A 23,494-nucleotide genomic window follows, 5' to 3' on the forward strand; every position below is an offset into this window, starting at 1 on the left:
ATTGCCCCTTCACACTGTGTCCTCTTACACTGCCCCTTCACACTGTGCCCTCTTACACTGCCCCTTCACACTGTGCCCTCTTACACTGCCCCTTCACACTGTGTCCTCTTACACTGCCCCTTCACACTGTGTCCTCTTACATTGCCCCTTCACACTGTATTCTCTTGCAATGCCCCTTCACACTGTGCCCTCTTACACTGCCCCTTCACACTGTGCCTTCTTACACTGCCCCTTCACACTGTGTCCTCTTACACTGCCCCTTCACACTGTGTCCTCTTACACTGCCCCTTCACACTGTGCCCTCTTACACTGCCCCTTCACACTGTGTCCTCTTTCACAGCCCCTTCACACTGTGTCCTCTTACACTGCCCCTTCACACTGTGCCCTCTTACACTGTCCCTTCAAACTCTGCACTCTTACACTGCCCCTTCACACTGTGTCCTCTTACATTGCCCCTTCACACTGTGCCCTCTTACACTGCCCCTTCACACTGTGTCCTCTTTCACTGCCCCTTCACACTGTGTCCTCTTACACTGCCCCTTCACACTGTGACCTCTTACACTGCCCCTTCACACTGTGACCTCTTACACTGCCCCTTCACACTGTGTCCTCTTACACTGCCCCTTCACACTGTGCCCTCTTACATTGCCCCTTCACACTGTGCCCTCTTACACTGCCCCTTCACACTGTGCCCTCTTACACTGCCCCTTCACACTGTGCCCTCTTACACTGCCCCTTCACACTGTGTCCTCTTACACTGCCCCTTCACACTGTGCCCTCTTAAACTGCCCCTTCACACTGGGCCCTCTTACACTGCCCCTTCACACTGTGTCCTCTTACACTGCCCCTTCACACTGTGCCCTCTTAAACTGCCCCTTCACACTGGGCCCTCTTACACTGCCCCTTCACACTGTGTCCTCTTACACTGCCCCTTCAAACTGTGTCCTCTTACACTGCCCCTTCACACTGTGCCCTCTTACGCTGCCCCTTCACACTGTGCCCTCTTTCACTGCCCCTTCACACTGTGCCCTCTTACGCTGCCCCTTCACACTGTGCCCTCTTTCACTGCCCCTTCACACTGTGCCCTCTTACACTGCCCCTTCACACTGTGCCCTCTTACACTGCCCCTTCACACTGTGTCCTCTTACACTGCCCCTCCACACTGTGCCCTGTTACACTGCCCCATCACACTGTGCCCTCTTACACTGCCACTTCACACTGTGCCCTCTTACACTGCCCCGTCACACTGTGCCCTCTTACACTGACACATCACACTGTGCCCTCTTACACTGCCCCTTCACACTGTGCCCTCTTACACTGCCCCTTCACACTGTGTCCTCTTACACTGCCCCGTCACACTGTGCCCTCTTACACTGACACATCACACTGTGCCCTCTTACACTGCCCCTTCACACTGTGCCCTCTTACACTGCCCCTTCACACTGTGTCCTCTTACACTGCCCCTTCACACTGTGGCCTCTTACACTGCCCCTTCACACTGTGTCCTCTTACACTGCCCCTTCACACTGTGCCCTGTTACACTGCCGCTTCACACTGTGTCCTCTTACACTGCCCCTGCACACTGTGTCCTCTTACACTGCCCCTTCACACTGTGTCCTCTTACACTGCCCCTTCACACTGTGCCCTCTTACACTGCCCCTTCACACTGTGTCCTCTTTCACTGCCCCTTCACACTGTGTCCTCTTACGCTGCCCCTTCACACTGTGTGCTCTTGCACTGCCCCTTCACACTGTGTCCTCTTACACTGCCCCTTCACACTGTGTCCTCTTACACTGCCCCTTCACACTGTGCCCTCTTACACTGCCCCTTCACACTGTGTCCTCTTTCACTGCCCCTTCACACTGTGTCCTCTTACGCTGCCCCTTCACACTGTGTGCTCTTGCACTGCCCCTTCACACTGTGTCCTCTTACACTGCCCCTTCACACTGTGCCCTCTTACACTGCCCCTTCACACTGGGCCCTCTTACACTGCCCCTTCACACTGTGTCCTCTTACACTGCCCCTTCACACTGTGCCCTCTGACACTGCCCCTTCACACTGAGCCCTCTTTCACTGCCCCTACACACTGTGCCCTCTTACACTGCCACTTCACACTGTGCCCTCTTACACTGCCCCTTCACACTGTGCCCTCTTACACTGCCCCTTCACTCTGTGCCCACTTACACTGCCCCTTCACACTGTGCCCTCTTACACTGCCACTTCACACTGTGCCCTCTTACACTGCCCCTTCAAACTGTGCCATCTTACACTGCCCCTTCACACTGTGTCCTCTTACACTGTCCCTTCACACTCTGCACTCTTACACTGCCCCTTCACACTGAGCCCTCTTACACTGCCCCTTCACACTTTGTCCTCTTACACTGCCCCTTCACACTGTGTCCTCTTACACTGCCCCTTCACACTGTGTCCTCTTACACTGCCCCTTCACACTGTGCCCTCTTACACTGCCCCTTCACACTGTGCCCTCTTACACTGCCCCTTCACACTGTGCCCTCTTACACTGCCCCTTCACACTGTGTCCTCTTACATTGCCCCTTCACACTGTGTCCTCTTACACTGCCCCTTCACACTGTGCCCTCTTACACTGCCCCTTCACACTGTGTCCTCTTACACTGCCCCTTCACACTGTGTCCTCTTACATTGCCCCTTCACACAGTGTCCTCTTACACTGCCCCTTCACACTGTGTCCTCTTACATTGCCCCTTCACACTGTGTCCTCTTACACTGCCCCTTCACACTGTGTCCTCTTACACTGCCCCTTCACACTGTGCCCTCTTACACTGCCCCTTCACACTGTGCCCTCTTACACTGCCCCTTCACACTGTGTCCTCTTACATTGCCCCTTCACACTGTGTCATCTTACACTGCCCCTTCACACTGTGTCCTCTTACACTGCCACTTCACACTGTGCCCTCTTACACTGCCCCTTCACACTGTGCCCTCTTACACTGCCCCGTCACACTGTGCCCTCTTACACTGCCACTTCACACTGTGCCCTCTTACACTGCCCCTTCACACTGTGCCCTCTTACACTGCCCCGTCACACTGTGCCCTCTTACACTGCCACTTCACACTGTGCCCTCTTACACTGCCCCGTCACACTGTGCCCTCTTACACTGCCACTTCACACTGTGCCCTCTTACACTGCCCCTTCACACTGTGTCCTCTTACACTGCCCCTCCACACTGTGCCCTGTTACACTGCCCCATCACACTGTGCCCTCTTACACTGCCACTTCACACTGTGCCCTCTTACACTGCCCCTTCACACTGTGCCCTCTTACACTGTCCCTTCACACTCTGCACTCTCACACTGCCCCTTCACACTGTGCCCTCTTACACTGCCCCTTCACATTGTGCCCTCTTACACTGTCCCTTCAAACTCTGCACTCTTACACTGCCCCTTCACACTGTGCCCTCTTACACTGCCCCTTCACACTGTGCTCTCTTACACTGCCCCTTCACAATGTGCCCTCTTACACTGCCCCTTCACACTGTGCTCTCTTACACTGCCCCTTCACACTGTGTCCTCTTACACTGCCCCTCCACACTGTGCCTTCTTACACTGCCCCTTCACACTGTGCCCTCTTACACTGCCACTTCACACTGTGCCCTCTTACACTGCCCCTTCCCACTGTGCCCTCTTACACTGTCCCTTCACACTCTGCACTCTTACACTGCCCCTTCACACTGTGCCCTCTTACACTGCCCCTTCACACTGTGCCCTCTTACACTGTCCCTTCACACTCTGCACTCTTACACTGCCCCTTCACACTGTGTCCTCTTTCACTGCCCCTTCACACTGTGTCCTCTTACGCTGCCCCTTCACACTGTGTCCTCTTACACTGCCCCTTCACACTGTGTCCTCTTACACTGCCCCTTCGCACTGTGTCCTCTTACACTGCCCCTTCCCACTGGGCCCTCTTACACTTCCCCTTCACACTGTGCCCTCTTACACTGCCCCTTCACACTGTGCCCCCTTACACTGCCCCATCACACTGTGCCCACTTATTCTGCCCCTTCACACTGTGTCCTCTTACACTGCCCCTTCACACTGTGTCCTCTTACACTGCCCCTTCACACTGTGCCCTCTTACATTGCCCCTTCACACTGTGCCCTCTTACACTGCCCCTTCACACTGTGCCCTCTTATTCTGCCCCTTCACACTGTGTCCTCTTACACTGCCACTTCACACTGTGCCCTCTTACACTGCCCCTTCACACAGTGCCCTCTTACACTGCCCCGTCACACTGTGCCCTCTTACACTGCCACTTCACACTGTCCCCTCTTACACTGCCCCTTCACACAGTGCCCTCTTACACTGCCCCTTCACACTGTGCCCTCTTACACTGCCCCTTCACACTGTGCCCTCTTACGCTGCCGCTTCACACTGTGCCCTCTTACACTGCCCCTTCACACTGTGTCCTCTTACACTGCCCCTTCACACTGTGTCCTCTTACATTGCCCCTTCACACTGTGTCCTCTTACACTGCCCCTTCACACTGTGCCCTCTTACACTGCCCCTTCACACTGTGCCCTCTTACACTGCCCCTTCACACTGTGTCCTCTTACACTGCCCCTTCACACTGTGTCCTCTTACATTGCCCCTTCACACTGTATTCTCTTGCAATGCCCCTTCACACTGTGCCCTCTTACACTGCCCCTTCACACTGTGCCTTCTTACACTGCCCCTTCACACTGTGTCCTCTTACACTGCCCCTTCACACTGTGTCCTCTTACACTGCCCCTTCACACTGTGCCCTCTTACACTGCCCCTTCACACTGTGTCCTCTTTCACAGCCCCTTCACACTGTGTCCTCTTACACTGCCCCTTCACACTGTGCCCTCTTACACTGTCCCTTCACACTGTGTCCTCTTACATTGCCCCTTCACACTGTGCCCTCTTACACTGCCCCTTCACACTGTGTCCTCTTTCACTGCCCCTTCACACTGTGTCCTCTTACACTGCCCCTTCACACTGTGACCTCTTACACTGCCCCTTCACACTGTGACCTCTTACACTGCCCCTTCACACTGTGTCCTCTTACACTGCCCCTTCACACTGTGCCCTCTTACATTGCCCCTTCACACTGTGCCCTCTTACACTGCCCCTTCACACTGTGCCCTCTTACACTGCCCCTTCACACTGTGCCCTCTTACACTGCCCCTTCACACTGTGTCCTCTTACACTGCCCCTTCACACTGTGCCCTCTTAAACTGCCCCTTCACACTGGGCCCTCTTACACTGCCCCTTCACACTGTGTCCTCTTACACTGCCCCTTCACACTGTGCCCTCTTAAACTGCCCCTTCACACTGGGCCCTCTTACACTGCCCCTTCACACTGTGTCCTCTTACACTGCCCCTTCAAACTGTGTCCTCTTACACTGCCCCTTCACACTGTGCCCTCTTACGCTGCCCCTTCACACTGTGCCCTCTTTCACTGCCCCTTCACACTGTGCCCTCTTACGCTGCCCCTTCACACTGTGCCCTCTTTCACTGCCCCTTCACACTGTGCCCTCTTATACTGCCCCTTCACACTGTGCCCTCTTACACTGCCCCTTCACACTGTGTCCTCTTACACTGCCCCTCCACACTGTGCCCTGTTACACTGCCCCATCACACTGTGCCCTCTTACACTGCCACTTCACACTGTGCCCTCTTACACTGCCCTGTCACACTGTGCCCTCTTACACTGACACATCACACTGTGCCCTCTTACACTGCCCCTTCACACTGTGCCCTCTTACACTGCCCCTTCACACTGTGTCCTCTTACACTGCCCCGTCACACTGTGCCCTCTTACACTGACACATCACACTGTGCCCTCTTACACTGCCCCTTCACACTGTGCCCTCTTACACTGCCCCTTCACACTGTGTCCTCTTACACTGCCCCTTCACACTGTGGCCTCTTACACTGCCCCTTCACACTGTGTCCTCTTACACTGCCCCTTCACACTGTGCCCTGTTACACTGCCGCTTCACACTGTGTCCTCTTACACTGCCCCTGCACACTGTGTCCTCTTACACTGCCCCTTCACACTGTGTCCTCTTACACTGCCCCTTCACACTGTGCCCTCTTACACTGCCCCTTCACACTGTGTCCTCTTTCACTGCCCCTTCACACTGTGTCCTCTTACGCTGCCCCTTCACACTGTGTGCTCTTGCACTGCCCCTTCACACTGTGTCCTCTTACACAGCCCCTTCACACTGTGTCCTCTTACACTGCCCCTTCACACTGTGCCCTCTTACACTGCCCCTTCACACTGTGTCCTCTTTCACTGCCCCTTCACACTGTGTCCTCTTACGCTGCCCCTTCACACTGTGTGCTCTTGCACTGCCCCTTCACACTGTGTCCTCTTACACTGCCCCTTCACACTGTGCCCTCTTACACTGCCCCTTCACACTGGGCCCTCTTACACTGCCCCTTCACACTGTGCCCTCTTACACTGCCCCTTCACACTGGGCCCTCTTACACTGCCCCTTCACACTGTGTCCTCTTACACTGCCCCTTCACACTGTGCCCTCTGACACTGCCCCTTCACACTGAGCCCTCTTTCACTGCCCCTACACACTGTGCCCTCTTACACTGCCACTTCACACTGTGCCCTCTTACACTGCCCCTTCACACTGGGCCCTCTTACACTGCCCCTTCACACTGTGCCCTCTTACACTGCCCCTTCACTCTGTGCCCACTTACACTGCCCCTTCACACTGTGCCCTCTTACACTGCCACTTCACACTGTGCCCTCTTACACTGCCCCTTCAAACTGTGCCATCTTACACTGCCCTTTCACACTGTGTCCTCTTACACTGTCCCTTCACACTCTGCACTCTTACACTGCCCCTTCACACTGAGCCCTCTTACACTGCCCCTTCACACTTTGTCCTCTTACACTGCCCCTTCACACTGTGTCCTCTTACACTGCCCCTTCACACTGTGTCCTCTTACACTGCCCCTTCACACTGTGCCCTCTTACACTGCCCCTTCACACTGTGCCCTCTTACACTGCCCCTTCACACTGTGCCCTCTTACACTGCCCCTTCACACTGTGTCCTCTTACATTGCCCCTTCACACTGTGTCCTCTTACACTGCCCCTTCACACTGTGCCCTCTTACACTGCCCCTTCACACTGTGTCCTCTTACACTGCCCCTTCACACTGTGTCCTCTTACATTGCCCCTTCACACAGTGTCCTCTTACACTGCCCCTTCACACTGTGTCCTCTTACATTGCCCCTTCACACTGTGTCCTCTTACACTGCCCCTTCACACTGTGTCCTCTTACACTGCCCCTTCACACTGTGCCCTCTTACACTGCCCCTTCACACTGTGTCCTCTTACATTGCCCCTTCACACTGTGTCCTCTTACACTGCCCCTTCACACTGTGTCCTCTTACACTGCCACTTCACACTGTGCCCTCTTACACTGCCCCTTCACACTGTGCCCTCTTACACTGCCCCGTCACACTGTGCCCTCTTACACTGCCACTTCACACTGTGCCCTCTTACACTGCCCCTTCACACTGTGCCCTCTTACACTGCCCCGTCACACTGTGCCCTCTTACACTGCCACTTCACACTGTGCCCTCTTACACTGCCCCGTCACACTGTGCCCTCTTACACTGCCACTTCACACTGTGCCCTCTTACACTGCCGCTTCACACTGTGCCCTCTTACACTGCCCCTTCACACTGTGTCCTCTTACACTGCCACTTCACACTGTGTCCTCTTACATTGCCCCTTCACACTGTGTCCTCTTACACTGCCCCTTCACACTGTGCCCTCTTACACTGCCCCTTCACACTGTGCCTTCTTACACTGCCCCTTCCCACTGTGCCCTCTTACACTGCCCCTTCACACTGTGCCCTCTTACACTGTCCCTTCACACTCTGCACTCTTACACTGCCCCTTCACACTGTGCCCTCTTACACTGCCCCTTCACACTGTGCCCTCTTACACTGTCCCTTCACACTCTGCACTCTTACACTGCCCCTTCACACTGTGCCCTCTTACACTGCCCCTTCACACTGTGTCCTCTTTCACTGCCCCTTCACACTGTGTCCTCTTCCACTGCCCCTTCGCACTGTGTCCTCTTACACTGCCCCTTCACACTGGGCCCTCTTACACTGCCCCTTCACACTGTGCCCTCTTACATTGCCCCTTCACACTGTGCCCTCTTATTCTGCCCCTTCACACTGTGTCCTCTTACACTGCCCCTTCACACTGTGTCCTCTTACACTGCCCCTTCACACTGTGCCCTCTTACACTGCCCCTTCACACTGTGCCCTCTTATTCTGCCCCTTCACACTGTGTCCTCTTACACTGCCACTTCACACTGTGCCCTCTTACACTGCCCCTTCACACAGTGCCCTCTTACACTGCCCCGTCACACTGTGCCCTCTTACACTGCCACTTCACACTGTGCCCTCTTACACTGCCCCTTCACACTGTGCCCTCTTACACTGCCCCTTCACACTGTGTCCTCTTACACTGCCCCTTCACACTGTGTCCTCTTACATTGCCCCTTCACACTGTGTCCTCTTACACTGCCCCTTCACACTGTGTCCTCTTACACTGCCCCTTCACACTGTGTCCTCTTACATTGCCCCTTCACACTGTGTCCTCTTACACTGCCCCTTCACACTTTGCCCTCTTACACTGCCCCTTCACACTGTGCCCTCTTACACTGCCCCTTCACACTGTGTCCTCTTTCACTGCCCCTTCACACTTGGCCCTCTTACACTGCCCCTTCACACTGGGCCCTCTTACACTGCCCCTTCACACTGTGCCCTCTTACATTGCCCCTTCACACTGTGTCCTCTTACACTGCCCCTTCACACTGTGCCCTCTTACACTGCCCCTTCACACTGTGTCCTCTTACACTGCCCCTTCACACTGTGCCCTCTTACACTGCCCCTTCAAACTGTGTCCTCTTACACTGCCCCTTCACACTGGGCCCTCTTACACTGCCCCTTCACACTGTGTCCTCTTACACTGCCCCTTCAAACTGTGTCCTCTTACACTGCCCCTTCACACTGTGCCCTCTTACGCTGCCCCTTCACACTGTGTCCTCTTACACTGCCCCTTCACACTGTGGCCTCTTACACTGCCCCTTCACACTGTGTCCTCTTACACTGCCCCTTCACACTGTGTCCTCTTACACTGCCCCTTCACACTGGGCCCTTTAACACTGCCCCTTCACACTGTGTCCTCTTACACTGCCCCTTCAAACTGTGTCCTCTTACACTGCCCCTTCACACTGTGCCCTCTTACGCTGCCCCTTCACACTGTGTCCTCTTACACTGCCCCTTCACACTGTGGCCTCTTACACTGCCCCTTCACACTGTGTCCTCTTACACTGCCCCTTCACACTGTGCCCTCTTACACTGCCGCTTCACACTGTGTCCTCTTACACTGCCCCTGCACACTGTGTCCTCTTACACTGCCCCTTCACACTGTGTCCTCTTACACTGCCCCTTCACACTGTGCCCTCTTACACTGCCCCTTCACACTGTGTCCTCTTTCACTGCCCCTTCACACTGTGTCCTCTTACGCTGCCCCTTCACACTGTGTGCTCTTGCACTGCCCCTTCACACTGTGTCCTCTTACACTGCCCCTTCACACTGTGTCCTCTTACACTGCCCCTTCACACTGTGCCCTCTTACACTGCCCCTTCACACTGTGTCCTCTTTCACTGCCCCTTCACACTGTGTCCTCTTACGCTGCCCCTTCACACTGTGTGCTCTTGCACTGCCCCTTCACACTGTGTCCTCTTACACTGCCCCTTCACACTGTGCCCTCTTACACTGCCCCTTCACACTGGGCCCTCTTACACTGCCCCTTCACACTGTGTCCTCTTACACTGCCCCTTCACACTGTGCCCTCTGACACTGCCCCTTCACACTGTGCCCTCTTTCAATGCCCCTACACACTGTGCCCTCTTACACTGCCACTTCACACTGTGCCCTCTTACACTGCCCCTTCACACTGTGCCCTCTTACACTGCCCCTTCACACTGTGCCCTCTTACACTGCCCCTTCACACTGTGTCCTCTTACACTGCCCATTCACACTGAGCCCTCTTACACTGTCCCTTCAAACTCTGCACTCTTGCACTGCCCCTTCACACTGTGTCCTCTTACACTGCCCCTTCACTCTGTGCCCACTTACACTGCCCCTTCACACTGTGCCCTCTTACACTGCCCCTTCAAACTGTGCCATCTTACACTGCCCCTTCACACTGTGCCCTCTTACACTGCCCCTTCACACTGTGTGCTCTTGCACTGCCCCTTCACACTGTGTCCTCTTACGCTGCCCCTTCACACTGTGTGCTCTTGCACTGCCCCTTCACACTGTGTCCTCTTACACTGCCCCTTCACACTGTGCCCTCTTACACTGTCCCTTCACACTCTGCACTCTTACACTGCCCCTTCACACTGAGCCCTCTTACACTGCCCATTCACACTTTGTCCTCTTACACTGCCCCTTCACACTGTGTCCTCTTACACTGCCCCTTCACACTGTGTCCTCTTACACTGCCCCTTCACACTGTGCCCTCTTACACTGCCCCTTCACACTGTGCCCTCTTACACTGCCCCTTCACACTGTGTCCTCTTACACTGCCCCTTCACACTGTGTCCTCTTACATTGCCCCTTCACACTGTGTCCTCTTACACTGCCCCTTCACACTGTGCCCTCTTACACTGCCCCTTCACACTGTGTCCTCTTACACTGCCCCTTCACATTGTGTCCTCTTACATTGCCCCTTCACACAGTGTCCTCTTACACTGCCCCTTCACACTGTGTCCTCTTACATTGCCCCTTCACACTGTGTCCTCTTACACTGCCCCTTCACACTGTGTCCTCTTACACTGCCCCTTCACACTGTGTCCTCTTACACTGCCCCTTCACACTGTGCCCTCTTACACTGCCCCGTCACACTGTGCCCTCTTACACTGCCACTTCACACTGTGCCCTCTTACACTGCCCCTTCACACTGTGCCCTCTTACACTGCCCCTTCACACTGTGCCCTCTTACACTGCCGCTTCACACTGTGCCCTCTTACACTGCCCCTTCACACTGTGCCCTCTTACACTGCCGCTTCACACTGTGCCCTCTTACACTGCCCCTTCACACTGTGTCCTCTTACACTGCCACTTCACACTGTGTCCTCTTACATTGCCCCTTCACACTGTGTCCTCTTACACTGCCCCTTCACACTGTGCCCTCTTACACTGCCCCTTCACACTGTGCCTTCTTACACTGCCCCTTCACACTGTGCCCTCTTACACTGCCCCTTCACACTGTGCCCTCTTACACTGCCCCTTCACACTGTGTCCTCTTACACTCCCCCTTCACACTTGGCCCTCTTACACTGCCCCTTCACACTGTATCCTCTTACACTGCCCCTTCACACTGTGTCCTCTTACACTGCCCCTTCACACTGTGCCCTCTTAAACTGCCCCTTCACACTGGGCCCTCTTACATTGCCCCTTCACACTGTGTCCTCTTACACTGCCCCTTCAAACTGTGTCCTCTTACACCGCCCCTTCACACTGTGCCCTCTTACGCTGCCCCTTCACACTGTGCCCTCTTTCACTGCCCCTTCACACTGTGCCCTCTTACACTGCCCCTTCACACTGTGCCCTCTTACACTGCCCCTTCACACTGTGTCCTCTTACACTGCCCCTCCACACTGCGCCCTGTTACACTGCCCCATCACACTGTGCCCTCTTACACTGCCACTTCACACTGTGCCCTCTTACACTGCCACTTCACACTGTGCCCTCTTACACTGCCCCTTCACACTGTGCCCTCTTACACTGCCACTTCACACTGTGCCCTCTTACACTGCCCCTTCCCACTGTGCCCTCTTACACTGCCCCTTCACACTGTGCCCTCTTACACTGTCCCTTCACACTCTGCACTCTTACACTGCCCCTTCACACTGTGCCCTCTTACACTGCCCCTTCACACTGTGCCCTCTAACACTGTCCCTTCACACTCTGCACTCTTACACTGCCCCTTCACACTGTGCCCTCTTACACTGCCCCTTCACACTGTGTCCTCTTTCACTGCCCCTTCACACTGTGTCCTCTTACGCTGCCCCTTCACACTGTGTCCTCTTACACTGCCCCTTCACACTGTGTCCTCTTCCACTGCCCCTTCGCACTGTGTCCTCTTACACTGCCCCTTCACACTGGGCCCTCTTACACTGCCCCTTCACACTGTGCCCTCTTACACTGCCCCTTCACACTGTGCCCTCTTATTCTGCCCCTTCACACTGTGTCCTCTTACACTGCCCCTTCACACTGTGTCCTCTTACACTGCCACTTCACACTGTGCCCTCTTACACTGCCCCTTCACACAGTGCCCTCTTACACTGCCCCGTCACACTGTGCCCTTTTACACTGCCCCTTCACACTGTGTCCTCTTACACTGCCACTTCACACTGTGCCCTCTTACACTGCCCCTTCACACAGTGCCCTCTTACACTGCACCGTCACACTGTGCCCTTTTACACTGCCACTTCACACTGTGCCCTCTTACACTGCCCCTTCACACTGTGCCCTCTTACACTGCCCCTTCACACTGTGCCCTCTTATTCTGCCCCTTCACACTGTGCCCTCTTACACTGCCCCTTCACACTGTGCCCTCTTATTCTGCCCCTTCACACTGTGTCCTCTTACACTGCCACTTCACACTGTGCCCTCTTACACTGCCCCTTCACACAGTGCCCTCTTACACTGCCCCGTCACACTGTGCCCTTTTACACTGCCACTTCACACTGTGCCCTCTTACACTGCCCCTTCACACTGTGCCCTCTTACACTGCCCCTTCTCACTGTGCCCTCTTACACTGCCGCTTCACACTGTGCCCTCTTACACTGCCCCTTCACACTGTGTCCTCTTACACTGCCCCTTCACACTGTGTCCTCTTACATTGCCCCTTCACACTGTGTCCTCTTACACTGCCCCTTCACACTGTGCCCTCTTACACTGCCCCTTCACACTGTGCCTTCTTACACTGCCCCTTCACACTGTGTCCTCTTACATTGCCCCTTCACACTGTGTCCTCTTACACTGCCCCTTCACACTGTGCCCTCTTACACTGCCCCTTCACACTGTGTCCTCTTTCACTGCCCCTTCACACTTGGCCCTCTTACACTGCCCCTTCACACTGTATCCTCTTACACTGCCCCTTCACACTGTGTCCTCTTACACTGCCCCTTCACGCTGTGCCCTCTTAAACTGCCCCTTCACACTGGGCCCTCTTACACTGCCCCTTCACACTGTGTCCTCTTACACTGCCCCTTCAAACTGTGTCCTCTTACACTGCCCCTTCACACTGTGCCCTCTTACGCTGCCCCTTCACACTGTGCCCTCTTTCACTGCCCCTTCACACTGTGCCCTCTTACACTGCCCCTTCACACTGTGCCCTCTTACACTGCCCCTTCACACTGTGTCCTCTTACATTGCCCCTTCACACTGTGCCCTCTTACACTGCCCCTTCACACTGTGCCCTCTTACACTGCCCCTTCACACTGTGTCCTCTTACACTGCCCCTTCACACTGTGTCCTCTTACACTGCCCCTTCACACTGTGCCCTCTTACACTGCCCCTTCAAACTGTGCCCTCTTACACTGCCCCTTCACACTGTGCCCTCTTACACTGCCGCTTCACACTGTGCCCTCTTACACTGCCCCTTCACACTGTGTCCTCTTACACTGCCCCTTCACACTGTGTCCTTTTACACTGCCCCTTCACACTGTGCCCTCTTACACTGCCCCTTCACACTGTGCCCTCTTACACTGCCCCGTCACACTGTGCCCTCTCACACTGCCACTTCACACTGTGCCCTCTTACACTGCCCCTTCACACTGTGCCCTCTTACACTGCCCCTTCACACTGTGCCCTCTTACACTGCCGCTTCACACTGTGCCCTCTTACACTGCCCCTTCACACTGTGTCCTCTTACACTGCCACTTCACAGTGTGTCCTCTTACATTGCCCCTTCACTCTGTGTCCTCTTACACTGCCCCTTCACACTGTGCCCTCTTACACTGCCCCTTCACACTGTGCCTTCTTACACTGCCCCTTCACACTGTGTCCTCTTACACTGCCCCTTCACACTTGGCCCTCTTACACTGCCCCTTCACACTGTGTCCTCTTACACTGCCCCTTCACACTGTATCCTCTTACACTGCCCCTTCACACTGTGTCCTCTTACACTGCCCCTTCACACTGTGCCCTCTTAAACTGCCCCTTCACACTGGGCCCTCTTACATTGCCCCTTCACACTGTGTCCTCTTACACTGCCCCTTCAAACTGTGTCCTCTTACACTGCCCCTTCACACTGTGCCCTCTTACGCTGCCCCTTCACACTGTGCCCTCTTTCACTGCCCCTTCACACTGTGCCCTCTTACACTGCCCCTTCACACTGTGCCCTCTTACACTGCCCCTTCACACTGTGTCCTCTTACACTGCCCCTCCACACTGCGCCCTGTTACACTGCCCCATCGCACTGTGCCCTCTTACACTGCCACTTCACACTGTGCCCTCTTACACTGCCACTTCACACTGTGCCCTCTTACACTGCCCCTTCACACTGTGCCCTCTTACACTGCCCCTTCCCACTGTGCCCTCTTACACTGCCCCTTCACACTGTGCCCTCTTACACTGTCCCTTCACACTCTGCACTCTTACACTGCCCCTTCACACTGTGCCCTCTTACACTGCCCCTTCACACTGTGCCCTCTAACACTGTCCCTTCACACTCTGCACTCTTACACTGCCCCTTCACACTGTGCCCTCTTACACTGCCCCTTCACACTGTGTCCTCTTTCACTGCCCCTTCACACTGTGTCCTCTTACGCTGCCCCTTCACACTGTGTCCTCTTACACTGCCCCTTCACACTGTGTCCTCTTCCACTGCCCCTTCGCACTGTGTCCTCTTACACTGCCCCTTCACACTGGGCCCTCTTACACTGCCCCTTCACACTGTGCCCTCTTACACTGCCCCTTCACACTGTGCCCTCTTATTCTGCCCCTTCACACTGTGTCCTCTTACACTGCCCCTTCACACTGTGTCCTCTTACACTGCCCCTTCACACTGTGCCCTCTTACACTGCCCCTTCACACTGTGCCCTCTTATTCTGCCCCTTCACACTGTGTCCTCTTACACTGCCACTTCACACTGTGCCCTCTTACACTGCCCCTTCACACAGTGCCCTCTTACACTGCCCCGTCACACTGTGCCCTTTTACACTGCCACTTCACACTGTGCCCTCTTACACTGCCCCTTCACACTGTGCCCTCTTACACTGCCCCTTCACACTGTGCCCTCTTACACTGCCGCTTCACACTGTGCCCTCTTACACTGCCCCTTCACACTGTGTCCTCTTACACTGCCCCTTCACACTGTGTCCTCTTACATTGCCCCTTCACACTGTGTCCTCTTACACTGCCCCTTCACACTGTGCCCTCTTACACTGCCCCTTCACACTGTGCCTTCTTACACTGCCCCTTCACACTGTGTCCTCTTACATTGCCCCTTCACACTGTGTCCTCTTACACTGCCCCTTCACACTGTGCCCTCTTACACTGCCCCTTCACACTGTGTCCTCTTTCACTGCCCCTTCACACTTGGCCCTCTTACACTGCCCCTTCACACTGTATCCTCTTACACTGCCCCTTCACACTGTGTCCTCTTACACTGCCCCTTCACACTGTGCCCTCTTAAACTGCCCCTTCACACTGGGCCCTCTTACACTGCCCCTTCACACTGTGTCCTCTTACACTGCCCCTTCAAACTGTGTCCTCTTACACTGCCCCTTCACACTGTGTCCTCTTACACTGCCCCTTCAAACTGTGTCCTCTTACACTGCCCCTTCACACTGTGCCCTCTTACGCTGCCCCTTCACACTGTGCCCTCTTTCACTGCCCCTTCACACTGTGCCCTCTTACACTGCCCCTTCACACTGTGTCCTCTTACACTGCCCCTCCACACTGTGCCCTGTTACACTGCCCCATCACACTGTGCCCTCTTACACTGCCACTTCAAACTGTGCCCTCTTACACTGCCCCGTGACACAGTGCCCTCTTACACTGCCCCGTCACACTGTGCCCTCTTACACTGCCACTTCACACTGTGCCCTCTTACACTGCCCCTTCACACTGTGCCCTCTTACACTGCCGCTTCACACTGTGCCCTCTTACACTGCCCCTTCACACTGTGTCCTCTTACACTGCCCCTTCACACTGTGTCCTCTTACATTGCCCCTTCACACTGTGTCCTCTTACACTGCCCCTTCACACTGTGCCCTCTTACACTGCCCCTTCACACTGTGCCCTCTTACACTGCCCCTTCACACTGTGTCCTCTTTCACTGCCCCTTCACACTTGGCCCTCTTACACTGCCCCTTCACACTGGGCCCTCTTACACTGCCCCTTCACACTGTGCCCTCTTACATTGCCCCTTCACACTGTGTCCTCTTACACTGCCCCTTCACACTGTGCCCTCTTACACTGCCCCTTCACACTGTGTCCTCTTACACTGCCCCTTCACACTGTGCCCTCTTAAACTGCCCCTTCACACTGGGCCCTCTTACACTGCCCCTTCACACTGTGTCCTCTTACACTGCCCCTTCAAACTGTGTCCTCTTACACTGCCCCTTCACACTGTGCCCTCTTACGCTGCCCCTTCACACTGTGTCCTCTTACACTGCCCCTTCACACTGTGTCCTCTTACACTGCCCCTTCACACTGTGTCCTCTTACACTGCCCCTTCACACTGTGTCCTCTTACACTGCCCCTTCACACTGGGCCCTTTAACACTGCCCCTTCACACTGTGTCCTCTTACACTGCCCCTTCAAACTGTGTCCTCTTACACTGCCCCTTCACACTGTGCCCTCTTACGCTGCCCCTTCACACTGTGTCCTCTTACACTGCCCCTTCACACTGTGGCCTCTTACACTGCCCCTTCACACTGTGTCCTCTTACACTGCCCCTTCACACTGTGCCCTCTTACACTGCCCCTTCACACTGTGCCCTGTTACACTGCCGCTTCACACTGTGTCCTCTTACACTGCCCCTGCACACTGTGTCCTCTTACACTGCCCCTTCACACTGTGTCCTCTTACACTGCCCCTTCACACTGTGCCCTCTTACACTGCCCCTTCACACTGTGTCCTCTTTCACTGCCCCTTCACACTGTGTCCTCTTACGCTGCCCCTTCACACTGTGTGCTCTTGCACTGCCCCTTCACACTGTGTCCTCTTACACTGCCCCTTCACACTGTGTCCTCTTACACTGCCCCTTCACACTGTGCCCTCTTACACTGCCCCTTCACACTGTGTCCTCTTTCACTGCCCCTTCACACTGTGTCCTCTTACGCTGCCCCTTCACACTGTGTGCTCTTGCACTGCCCCTTCACACTGTGTCCTCTTACACTGCCCCTTCACACTGTGCCCTCTTACACTGCCCCTTCACACTGGGCCCGCTTACACTGCCCCTTCACATTGTGTCCTCTTACACTGCCCCTTCACACTGTGCCCTCTGACACTGCCCCTTCACACTGTGCCCTCTTTCACTGCCCCTACACACTGTGCCCTCTTACACTGCCACTTCACACTGTGCCCTCTTACACTGCCCCTTCACACTGTGCCCTCTTACACTGCCCCTTCACACTGTGCCCTCTTACACTGCCCCTTCACACTGTGTCCTCTTACACTGCCCATTCACACTGAGCCCTCTTACACTGTCCCTTCAAACTCTGCACTCTTGCACTGCCCCTTCACACTGTGTCCTCTTACACTGCCCCTTCACTCTGTGCCCACTTACACTGCCCCTTCACACTGTGCCCTCTTACACTGACACATCACACTGTGCCCTCTTACACTGCCCCTTCACACTGTGCCCTCTTACACTGCCCCTTCACACTGTGCCCTCTTACACTGCACCGTCACACTGTGCCCTCTTACACTGCCCCTTCACACAGTGCCCTCTTACACTGCCCCGTCACACTGTGCCCTCTTACACTGCCACTTCACACTGTGCCCTCTTACACTGCCCCTTCACACTGTGCCCTCTTACACTGCACCGTCACACTGTGCCCTCTTACACTGCCCCTTCACACAGTGCCCTCTTACACTGCCCCGTCACACTGTGCCCTCTTACACTGCCACTTCACACTGTGCCCTCTTACACTGCCCCTTCACACTGTGCCCTCTTACACTGCCGCTTCACACTGTGCCCTCTTACACTGCCCCTTCACACTGTGTCCTCTTACACTGCCCCTTCACACTGTGTCCTCTTACATTGCCCCTTCACACTGTGTCCTCTTACACTGCCCCTTCACACTGTGCCCTCTTACACTGCCCCTTCACACTGTGCCCTCTTACACTGCCCCTTCACACTGTGTCCTCTTTCACTGCCCCTTCACACTTGGCCCTCTTACACTGCCCCTTCACACTGGGCCCTCTTACACTGCCCCTTCACACTGTGCCCTCTTACATTGCCCCTTCACACTGTGTCCTCTTACACTGCCCCTTCACACTGTGCCCTCTTACACTGCCCCTTCACACTGTGTCCTCTTACACTGCCCCTTCACACTGTGCCCTCTTAAACTGCCCCTTCACACTGGGCCCTCTTACACTGCCCCTTCACACTGTGTCCTCTTACACTGCCCCTTCAAACTGTGTCCTCTTACACTGCCCCTTCACACTGTGCCCTCTTACGCTGCCCCTTCACACTGTGTCCTCTTACACTGCCCCTTCACACTGTGTCCTCTTACACTGCCCCTTCACACTGTGTCCTCTTACACTGCCCCTTCACACTGTGTCCTCTTACACTGCCCCTTCACACTGGGCCCTTTAACACTGCCCCTTCACACTGTGTCCTCTTACACTGCCCCTTCAAACTGTGTCCTCTTACACTGCCCCTTCACACTGTGCCCTCTTACGCTGCCCCTTCACACTGTGTCCTCTTACACTGCCCCTTCACACTGTGGCCTCTTACACTGCCCCTTCACACTGTGTCCTCTTACACTGCCCCTTCACACTGTGCCCTCTTACACTGCCCCTTCACACTGTGCCCTGTTACACTGCCGCTTCACACTGTGTCCTCTTACACTGCCCCTGCACACTGTGTCCTCTTACACTGCCCCTTCACACTGTGTCCTCTTACACTGCCCCTTCACACTGTGCCCTCTTACACTGCCCCTTCACACTGTGTCCTCTTTCACTGCCCCTTCACACTGTGTCCTCTTACGCTGCCCCTTCACACTGTGTGCTCTTGCACTGCCCCTTCACACTGTGTCCTCTTACACTGCCCCTTCACACTGTGTCCTCTTACACTGCCCCTTCACACTGTGCCCTCTTACACTGCCCCTTCACACTGTGTCCTCTTTCACTGCCCCTTCACACTGTGTCCTCTTACGCTGCCCCTTCACACTGTGTGCTCTTGCACTGCCCCTTCACACTGTGTCCTCTTACACTGCCCCTTCACACTGTGCCCTCTTACACTGCCCCTTCACACTGGGCCCGCTTACACTGCCCCTTCACATTGTGTCCTCTTACACTGCCCCTTCACACTGTGCCCTCTGACACTGCCCCTTCACACTGTGCCCTCTTTCACTGCCCCTACACACTGTGCCCTCTTACACTGCCACTTCACACTGTGCCCTCTTACACTGCCCCTTCACACTGTGCCCTCTTACACTGCCCCTTCACACTGTGCCCTCTTACACTGCCCCTTCACACTGTGTCCTCTTACACTGCCCATTCACACTGAGCCCTCTTACACTGTCCCTTCAAACTCTGCACTCTTGCACTGCCCCTTCACACTGTGTCCTCTTACACTGCCCCTTCACTCTGTGCCCACTTACACTGCCCCTTCACACTGTGCCCTCTTACACTGCCCCTTCAAACTGTGCCATCTTACACTGCCCCTTCACACTGTGCCCTCTTACACTGCCCCTTCACACTGTGTGCTCTTGCACTGCCCCTTCACACTGTGTCCTCTTACGCTGCCCCTTCACACTGTGCCCTCTTACACTGCCCCTTCACACTGTGCCCTCTTATTCTGCCCCTTCACACTGTGTCCTCTTGCACTGCCCCTTCACACTGTGTCCTCTTACACTGCCCCTTCACACTGTGCCCTCTTACACTGTCCCTTCACACTCTGCACTCTTACACTGCCCCTTCACACTGAGCCCTCTTACACTGCCCCTTCACACTTTGTCCTCTTACACTGCCCCTTCACACTGTGCCCTCTAACACTGTCCCTTCACACTCTGCACTCTTACACTGCCCCTTCACACTGTGCCCTCTTACACTGCCCCTTCACACTGTGTCCTCTTTCACTGCCCCTTCACACTGTGTCCTCTTACGCTGCCCCTTCACACTGTGTCCTCTTACACTGCCCCTTCACACTGTGTCCTCTTCCACTGCCCCTTCGCACTGTGTCCTCTTACACTGCCCCTTCACACTGGGCCCTCTTACACTGCCCCTTCACACTGTGCCCTCTTACACTGCCCCTTCACACTGTGCCCTCTTATTCTGCCCCTTCACACTGTGTCCTCTTACACTGCCCCTTCACACTGTGTCCTCTTACACTGCCCCTTCACACTGTGCCCTCTTACACTGCCCCTTCACACTGTGCCCTCTTATTCTGCCCCTTCACACTGTGTCCTCTTACACTGCCACTTCACACTGTGCCCTCTTACACTGCCCCTTCACACAGTGCCCTCTTACACTGCCCCGTCACACTGTGCCCTTTTACACTGCCACTTCACACTGTGCCCTCTTACACTGCCCCTTCACACTGTGCCCTCTTACACTGCCCCTTCACACTGTGCCCTCTTACACTGCCGCTTCACACTGTGCCCTCTTACACTGCCCCTTCACACTGTGTCCTCTTACACTGCCCCTTCACACTGTGTCCTCTTACATTGCCCCTTCACACTGTGTCCTCTTACACTGCCCCTTCACACTGTGCCCTCTTACACTGCCCCTTCACACTGTGCCTTCTTACACTGCCCCTTCACACTGTGTCCTCTTACATTGCCCCTTCACACTGTGTCCTCTTACACTGCCCCTTCACACTGTGCCCTCTTACACTGCCCCTTCACACTGTGTCCTCTTTCACTGCCCCTTCACACTTGGCCCTCTTACACTGCCCCTTCACACTGTATCCTCTTACACTGCCCCTTCACACTGTGTCCTCTTACACTGCCCCTTCACACTGTGCCCTCTTACACTGCCCCTTCACACTGGGCCCTCTTACACTGCCCCTTCACACTGGGCCCTCTTACACTGCCCCTTCACACTGGGCCCTCTTACACTGCCCCTTCACACTGTGTCCTCTTACACTGCCCCTTCAAACTGTGTCCTCTTACACTGCCCCTTCACACTGTGTCCTCTTACACTGCCCCTTCACACTGTGCCCTCTTACGCTGCCCCTTCACACTGTGCCCTCTTTCACTGCCCCTTCACACTGTGCCCTCTTACACTGCCCCTTCACACTGTGCCCTCTTACACTGCCCCTTCACACTGTGTCCTCTTACACTGCCCCTCCACACTGTGCCCTGTTACACTGCCCCATCACACTGTGCCCTCTTACACTGCCACTTCAAACTGTGCCCTCTTACACTGCCCCGTGACACTGTGCCCTCTTACACTGACACATCACACTGTGCCCTCTTACACTGCCACTTCACACTGTGCCCTCTTACACTGCCCCGTCACACTGTGCCCTCTTACACTGACACATCACACTGTGCCCTCTTACACTGCCCCTTCACACTGTGCCCTCTTACACTGCCCCTTCACACTGTGCCCTCTTACACTGCACCGTCACACTGTGCCCTCTTACACTGCCCCTTCACACAGTGCCCTCTTACACTGCCCCGTCACACTGTGCCCTCTTACACTGCCACTTCACACTGTGCCCTCTTACACTGCCCCTTCACACTGTGCCCTCTTACACTGCCGCTTCACACTGTGCCCTCTTACACTGCCCCTTCACACTGTGTCCTCTTACACTGCCCCTTCACACTGTGTCCTCTTACATTGCCCCTTCACACTGTGTCCTCTTACACTGCCCCTTCACACTGTGCCCTCTTACACTGCCCCTTCACACTGTGCCCTCTTACACTGCCCCTTCACACTGTGTCCTCTTTCACTGCCCCTTCACACTTGGCCCTCTTACACTGCCCCTTCACACTGGGCCCTCTTACACTGCCCCTTCACACTGTGCCCTCTTACATTGCCCCTTCACACTGTGTCCTCTTACACTGCCCCTTCACACTGTGCCCTCTTACACTGCCCCTTCACACTGTGTCCTCTTACACTGCCCCTTCACACTGTGCCCTCTTAAACTGCCCCTTCACACTGGGCCCTCTTACACTGCCCCTTCACACTGTGTCCTCTTACACTGCCCCTTCAAACTGTGTCCTCTTACACTGCCCCTTCACACTGTGCCCTCTTACGCTGCCCCTTCACACTGTGTCCTCTTACACTGCCCCTTCACACTGTGGCCTCTTACACTGCCCCTTCACACTGTGTCCTCTTACACTGCCCCTTCACACTGTGTCCTCTTACACTGCCCCTTCACACTGGGCCCTTTAACACTGCCCCTTCACACTGTGTCCTCTTACACTGCCCCTTCAAACTGTGTCCTCTTACACTGCCCCTTCACACTGTGCCCTCTTACGCTGCCCCTTCACACTGTGTCCTCTTACACTGCCCCTTCACACTGTGGCCTCTTACACTGCCCCTTCACACTGTGTCCTCTTACACTGCCCCTTCACACTGTGCCCTCTTACACTGCCCCTTCACACTGTGCCCTGTTACACTGCCGCTTCACACTGTGTCCTCTTACACTGCCCCTGCACACTGTGTCCTCTTACACTGCCCCTTCACACTGTGTCCTCTTACACTGCCCCTTCACACTGTGCCCTCTTACACTGCCCCTTCACACTGTGTCCTCTTTCACTGCCCCTTCACACTGTGTCCTCTTACGCTGCCCCTTCACACTGTGTGCTCTTGCACTGCCCCTTCACACTGTGTCCTCTTACACTGCCCCTTCACACTGTGTCCTCTTACACTGCCCCTTCACACTGTGCCCTCTTACACTGCCCCTTCACACTGTGTCCTCTTTCACTGCCCCTTCACACTGTGTCCTCTTACGCTGCCCCTTCACACTGTGTGCTCTTGCACTGCCCCTTCACACTGTGTCCTCTTACACTGCCCCTTCACACTGTGCCCTCTTACACTGCCCCTTCACACTGGGCCCGCTTACACTGCCCCTTCACATTGTGTCCTCTTACACTGCCCCTTCACACTGTGCCCTCTGACACTGCCCCTTCACACTGTGCCCTCTTTCACTGCCCCTACACACTGTGCCCTCTTACACTGCCACTTCACACTGTGCCCTCTTACACTGCCCCTTCACACTGTGCCCTCTTACAC

This window comes from Somniosus microcephalus, chromosome 12 (genome assembly GCF_052327205.1).
Source record: "Somniosus microcephalus isolate GS21.2 chromosome 12, FLI_Smic_1.0, whole genome shotgun sequence".
NCBI classification, from domain to species: domain Eukaryota; kingdom Metazoa; phylum Chordata; class Chondrichthyes; order Squaliformes; family Somniosidae; genus Somniosus; species Somniosus microcephalus.